Raw genomic sequence first — 6,397 nt, forward strand, 5'->3', positions numbered from 1 at the left:
CTGGTATTCACACTTCTAGTCTTCTAAGCTGGGAGAAGAGCTTTGCTTTTCTTTAAAACCACCAGCTTCTAGTATTTATGCTGCAGCAGAAAATGAAAGACCCTCTTCTCTCCAAATCTGTTCTCTCATCTGTAAAATATGTCTGATGTGTTTACCTTGGTCTTCAGTGAGGAGACTCGTGGACAGAGGCCAGCAGAGTGCCTCCTTTTATTACTACACAAGGATGTGTGGTTCAGGCTTTCTGAGCTACTTTCTCAGACCCTCAGATTGTCTTCTCTGTCTCTCAAGAAGATGGCGATACTTTATAATGTCTGCTGACTATTAGAGTCAGGGGTAGGAGTTAGTTATAAACACATCATCCCAACACCCAAGCTCCTTTATAGCTACTTCACATCTTTGGATCTGAAATTAAAAAACAAAAACAAAAACAAAAAACAAACACAAAAAACCCCAATCCAACAAAAAAAAAACAACAAACAAACCCTCAAACAACCAAAAAACCACTCAACAGATAACCCCTACAACTGAAATCAAACCATCTATATTTTAAATGTACAACTATTAAGTAATACTTGATTTGTATTCACTCTATACAAAAACCAAAGGCATTTTACTAAGAGGCCTTCTGATCAGCATGAATTAAGCAATTTTCTTGTATTGAATAAATATCATTTGAGTCATAAGTCAAAAAAGAAAGGGAAAAAAGAGAGATTGACATTTCTTCTTGTTTAAATGGCTTCATTTTGGGTCCAAGCACAATTTCCATTTTGTAACTGAATACTAGCAAATTCTTATTTGTGATGTTCTCGCTGGGGGTTATCGGAGTCAGGTAAGGGGTGTCCACACAGTGCTTGAATTGGGAGTGGTGGAGAAAGCAGTCCTTGAGGTAGAAAATAAAAATGTGGTTACCCACTTTGAAGAAGAGAACAAAAGCTCTTTTTTCTAGAGCTTTCCTTTCTGGAGCTTTCCATTCACAAGTCAGTGAGGCTGAAATTAGAAACCACCAGTTGCCACTGAACTCATTTCAAGTGGCAAGAAGCTGGGCTGCAATCCCAAAGATATGTGGTTTGAGGCCACCAGCTGCTCTGCAGGAGAAGGATGGGCAATCTCTTCTTGTGTGATTAACTGCCTCTGAAAACCCACCGAAGAGTCAGCTATGGGTCGGTTCCAATGCTACAGTACACAGCAACAACAATAACCACATGTGCTGTGTAAACCGTGCTCCCCAAGTTATCCATTGGCTGAATTTTCAGAAGTAGATTAAGACGTCTTTGAGTGGACTTGAATCACCAACCTTTGGGTTGGTAGCCAAGTAAGGAGTTGTGTTGCCGATCCAAAGGCAGGCCATTCAAATCCACCAGCAGCTCTAAGGGAGAAGGAAGGGCGATATTCTCCTGTGTGGAAACCCGTTAGAGGGTCAATTATGAGTCAGTTCCGACTCAACAGCATAGAACAACCAAAACAACATGTCACACTGTCAGCACTAGCCAAGAACTCCTGGCACTAGAAAACAGGCTTAGGGAGGTCTACACTTGTAAAGCAATTTAGCAGCTGAACTAGGTCTCCTGGCTCCGAGAAGGTGTTCCCTCCTCTACACTCACAGTTCTCTAGTTGCCAACCTGGAATTCTTTCCCTGTTTCTTTCCCTTCACGTCTAGGCTCAGCCACTGTTGCCAGAGAGCCCTCAGGGTGCACACTGTTTGACGATAGAAGCGCAGCCAAGATTGAGGCCCTCGGAAGCCGCCATAACTACAGGCCCGACAGCTTCCCACTGTGGGTTGGAGAATAATTACTGTCAGTAATTAGAACTAAATTACACTTGTCAAAACACACCAAATTGCAAAGCCAGCACTGTGGCATTGTTAGATCCCTTTGTCCCAGTGGTCTCTCTCCCTCCTCTCAGACAAATGACAGGGCTGAGACCCATGTGGTCCCCAGGAATTCCCTCTCAATCCAGGACTCCAGGTGTGGGATGTAAACCATGCAGCGGTAGACCTAGTTCTCAGATCAGAAATGAGAGGGTTGGGTTTCTGAGGGTATTCTTCAGGACTAAGAGGTGGGAGGAAAACTGGAGATAAACAAAGTGGTCGCTTCTCTCAGTGTGATGAAAGGAAACAAACAAACAAACCCCAAAAAACCCCCTGAGCTTGAAATTCATTGTATGTGAGGAGGTTGTATTCAATAGAGACATCTCACAATTATACAGGCCTGAATATGGGAAATAAAGAAAAGAAAAATTATGCCTATTGTTTCCTTTCTGATTATGGCAAGTAAATTTTAGACAAGAGAGAAATATATAAAAAAAGAAGTCAAAATCTTTCTAAGTCCAAATATACAGAGGGGTTTGATATTCATGGTTGGGACACTTCTCGTTAGTTTTTCTTGTGGCTGTTCCCCCGCCCTCCCATCTTACACACACACACACACACACACACACACACACACACACACCTGCACTTGGTTCTCCTCTAGGGTCAGTAGCAAAATTGGAATAGTATACAGAAAAAGTGATTCCTTTGAATAGTGGTGCTGGAGAAGAACAGTGAATATCCCATAGACTGTTAAAACAAACACTCCAAAACCAAACAGATTAGACATAGAGCAGCCAGGATTCTGATGGAGGCAAGGATGGGAAGATGTCATCTCACATACGTTAGAAATGTTGTCAGGAGGGAAAATGCATCATGTTGGGAAAGATGGAGAGTTGGAGAAAGAGAGGAAGACTCTCAGCAAAACAGCCACTTTTAAAATGAGCTTGAACATATTAGAGGTCGTGATGGCAGTGCAGGATAGGGCAATGTTCAAATCTTTTATTCACAGGGTTACTGTGAGTCACAGTCAACTCAATGGCACCTAACAACAGCAGCATGTTACTTGTCTCTGCTATCCAGTAAGTGGAGGGCTGAATGTCACTTTCCCCAATTGAGAAGTAAGGAAACTTTGATCACCCCCCCCCCCAAAGGACAGTCATTAGATCTGGTGACTTCTTGCAAAAGAGGACCAACAAAGAAGCTGAAACTGGTCCTGGAGGGAAGAAAGAATAAAGCTCTTTAAACCATTTTCTGTCCTCCTCTTGCTCCTTGGAGCTCTTGAGTGACCTTGCAGAAAGGAATGATATATCCATTGATAATTGTAAGGGCAGATTCTAGTTGTATCAGAAAAAGAAGTTGTCATGGGTTGTGTCCTTCAAAAATCCATTATCAGCTTGTGTAATGTTTTATGAGTTCATTGTTTTTCAGTGCTGCATAGTATTCCATTGCATCAGTATACCACAGTTTTTCTTTCTATTCATTTATACATACGACAATAGCCCAGAATAAGATGTATATCATTGTAAAGTGGTGGTGGTGGGGGTAAGGGAGGGAAGGTAGGTAATTGTGCAACAATGAATAAAAAGTAAAAAAAGAAAAGTGAACTGGGGGAGGGGGAAGGGAGGGAGAAGGAGTAACATGTACAACAATGAATGAATGAATGAATGAATAAAAAGTCTAACTTTTAAATTTAATGTTCATTAAAATATCAATTTAAATGAAATTTTATTTAAAAAATATACATGTCAGCCTGAGTTGGATATGATTCTCAGAATAATCTTATTATTCTATGCACTAGAAATTCTAACCTCTGTGATGTTAATGAGACAAGATTAGAAACCTGTAAGTGAAAAATTTCTGTTTGTTAAAGCCACTTGCAGCATCTGTTATAACACTGTTAGATTACTAAGACATGAAATGTTATTTTAGCCTGACTTTGTGGACTAAGTGCAAACCTGTCACATTAATGTCATCATGAACTGAGATCTTGCTAACTATTACAGAGATGTGTTCTCATAGCTTCCTTTGCCATATCATTTTTCACATTCCTGTGTGTCATTCTTGGGCTTCCTTGAGTGGACATATCTTGCAAGATTGGCTAAGAAAGGTCAGAGTTATTGATTGAGGTCTTAGGAAAGAAGTATTCCATGGAAAGTCTCTTAGCTTCAGTAAACCTAGGCTGGAAATCTCTGGACCAACAGTGGATTTGCTAATAGATTCCAAGTGGGATGATGTTTCCTCCTTCCATAAACACAAAAGTCCTTTGGAGGCAACCTTCGCACTTATCAGCAGGATGGTCCTGCGGAATTTTCTTAGCCATTCCGTGTCCCAGTTTCCACTTGTGTGATAAAAAATTCTGCTGTGGCAGTGTTTTAGGTAGAGAGACATACTGCTAACCTAACGTGTTACCTGTCTAACGGTTCAAATTCATGAGCCAGTCCAGGAAAGGAAGATGAGCCATTTCTTCCTCATGGACTTTACAACTTTAGGAAACACGGGTTAGCTACGAATTGATTCTGACTCTAGAGCAATGGAGGCTAGGAGGAGGATTAAATTAAAAAATACCTAGAGGACAGTGCAGGGATCCTACTCCCCAAAACAACAAACAAAACCCCACAAATGAATCTTTGCTGCGCAGTCAATTCTGACTCATAGTGACTCTGTGTGGGTTTTCTTTGCTGTCATCTTCATGAGAGCGGTCAACAAGCTGTTCATCTTTGGTGATGAGTTTGATGGTTCTTGGGGTTTTTTCTCCGTTAAGAAATGAAATTTTTATGCATTTAGTTAGGTCGGTATTTCCTTCAGAAAGTCAAAGACTACAGCTTTCAGTATAGGTTACATCTCAACATCAAGGAAACAAAATCTTCCCCACTGGACCAAAAGGCAACATCACGATAGATGGAGAAGAATTTGAAGTTGTCAATGATTTCATTTCACTTGGATTCACAATCAGTACGCATGGGAGCAGCAGTCAAGAAATCAAAAGCCGGGCGGGCGGCGTGGGGCGACTTAGATGCGCCACAGCTTCAGGAGCGGCAGCAGGTCGTGCAGGGCTTGAGTTGCTCTAACCCCTCCCCAGAAAGCCATCGCAGACGCTGAGTGCCTGCTCCGCGGTAACCAACCATGTGCGACCAAAAGGCGGTGATCAAAAATGCGGACATGTCGGAGGAGATGCAACAGGACTCGGTGGAGTGCGCGACCCAGGCGCTGGAGAAATACAACCTCGAGAAGGACATCGCGGCCCACATCAAGAAGGAGTTTGACAAGAAGTACAACCCCACCTGGCACTGCATGCATCGTGGGGAGAAACTTCGGTAGTTATGTGACACATGAAACTAAGCACTTCATCTACTTTTACCTGGGCCAAGTTGCCATTCTTCTGTTCAAACCTGGTTAAAGCATGGACTGTGCCCACACACCCAGTGATCGATCCAAAAACAAAGACTGCAGCCTAAATTCCAAATACCAGAGACTGAAATCTTCAGCCTTGCTAAGAGAACGCCTCCATCTTTGAACCTTTGTTGTGTTTTGTACAGGACCTTCCTCTGTACCAGTTTGTTGTGGTTATAAAGCAATTAGCAAATAAAAAAAAAAAGAAAGAAAGAAATCAAAAGACATGCTTTGATTGGGAAATGTGTCAAGGTCCTCTCCAAAGTTTTAACAAAGAAAGATGTCAGTTTAAAGACTATGGTGTGCTTGATACAATACTCAGTATTTTTTAAATTTTTTAAATTATTATTAATTTTAATGTTAATTGACAGAGATTTTGGATTTCCATTCATTTATTGTTGCACTTTTCTCCCTGCCCATCCCCACCCAGTTTGTTCTTCTCTTTGAAAAGAAAAAGAAAAATTCTTTCATTGTTATACAATCCCTCCCCCCAAATCCATTCCACTATGTAGCCTTCATTCTGGACTCCTGTCATGACAATAATACCTAATCATATATCCCTTTTAAACACTTCTCTCTCTCATCTGGTCAATGCAATGTATATACTTTATCCCATCTCTCTTAGTCTCCTCCCAACCCCTATGTCAGTCCTATTTTACAGCAGTGGAACTATGCAGTATTTGTCCTTTTGTGCCTGAGATATTTCACTCAGCATAATGTCCTCCACAGTCACCCATATTCACACAATGGAATACTACACTGCATTGAAAAACAAGAGTCAGTATTTTTCATCACTTCCTATGCATTTGGAAGTTGGGCAATGAAAAGGAAGACCAAGGGATAGTTGATGCCTTTGAATTGGTGAAGAATACTGAATATCCCATGTTGTTGTTGTTGTTATGTGCCATCAAGTCGTTTGCGACTCATAGCGACCCTGTGTACAACAGCCCTAAACCGTGCTCTATCCTGTGCCAATCTCATTGCCTCTGACACACCCATCCCGATTACCCCAGTCACTGAATCAATCCAACTCATAGAGGGTCTTCCCCTCCTGCGCTGTCCCTCTACTCTACCCAGCATGATGTCCCTCTCTAAAGACCTATCTCTCCTTACAACATGTCCAAAGTATGTCAGATGAAGCCCCAGACTCCTTGCCTCCAAGGAGCAGCCTGCTTTAACCCTCTCTAGGATGAATCT

At 41.7% G+C, this 6,397-nt stretch overlaps 1 pseudogene; it reads left to right on the forward strand.

Annotated features, from left to right (window-relative positions):
• The first annotated feature begins 4,933 nt into the window (after window positions 1-4,933).
• On the forward strand, window positions 4,934-5,207 carry LOC102861444 (annotated as a pseudogene).
• The last annotated feature ends 1,190 nt before the right edge of the window (window positions 5,208-6,397 follow it).

This window comes from Elephantulus edwardii, unplaced genomic scaffold (assembly GCF_000299155.1).
Source record: "Elephantulus edwardii isolate Elephantulus edwardi_28Jun2011 unplaced genomic scaffold, EleEdw1.0 scaffold00321, whole genome shotgun sequence".
Classification (NCBI taxonomy): Eukaryota; Metazoa; Chordata; class Mammalia; order Macroscelidea; family Macroscelididae; genus Elephantulus; species Elephantulus edwardii.